A 1165-nucleotide genomic window follows, 5' to 3' on the forward strand; every position below is an offset into this window, starting at 1 on the left:
TTCTAACCATTCCTTTACTCGTAACTCATAATTCATCTCATTCATCTCCTGTGCACCATGCGTCTCAATGTGTCGTCTATGATGGAGCGCCTCCAGGACCAGACTGCCTCGGATATCCTCGACCTCCATCAAAGCCTGAATGAATACGGCGAAGCCGTCCTGGAAGTGTGATGCCGTTGCGCCTCGAGGACAATGACTACTATCGTGCCGTCATGGCACGCTACAAGTGTGTGGTAGCTGAGAAAACCTCAACGAGAGCCGCGAACCAACGCAGATACCTACAGCGCCGTACAGAGCGGTTTGCGACGGAAGCTGCCCGCGCCAGCCGTACTTCACCTCCCATGGCGAGTAGTCACCGCTGATAAATACATGTGGTTTTTAATCAATTATTTGAATTTTGTATGCAATAGAGTAATAATAATACAATGCACACAAACAACAAGTATAAATATATCTGAACTATTTAATTATGGAAACTTTGTCCTTGATTCCGATCTACTCAGTTATCGCTTACTATCGAGTCATTTTGGAAATGACTTGGATATTGCTGAAATGCAGACTCATGAGGAAAACACTCTAATTCTTCAGAAATACCAGAGCAAGTCATCAGTAGCTAAAGCATATTGGATATAAACGAGGCTTTCACTGAAACTTTCATGCTCTTCCGAAATATGTGACGAACTGGTTTGGTGACCTAATGTGAAATGCAGAAATATTGTAAGATTTCACAAGTGCAGTTTCACATCTCAACATGAAAAATGTTCACTTCATAAACTTACTTCAACTATACACCACTTCCCGTTCAAGTTGAAATGAATTTCCAGTCAATGTGAAATGCAGAAATATTATAAGATTTCACAAGTGCAGTTTCACATCTCAACATGAAAAATGTTCACATCAAAATGAAGCGTTAAACTTACTTCAACTATAGTATAGTGACCATAAGGTGATGAATTATACTACCCTTCAGTATACAATAGTGATTCAATCATCATGTCTACCCTCCCTCACCCATCTTCCTCCTATATCCAAATCATACACCAGAATATATATGAAACAAAGTATGTTTCAAGTTGATAATGTTAGAGAATTCATGTTGATTTGAAAATCGTCGTGTTTCAAACGTGTTCATTTCACATTGACTGGAAATTCATTTCAACTTGAA

This window comes from Aphanomyces astaci (assembly GCF_000520075.1).
Source record: "Aphanomyces astaci strain APO3 unplaced genomic scaffold supercont1.11, whole genome shotgun sequence".
In the NCBI taxonomy this organism is placed as follows: domain Eukaryota; phylum Oomycota; class Saprolegniomycetes; order Saprolegniales; family Verrucalvaceae; genus Aphanomyces; species Aphanomyces astaci.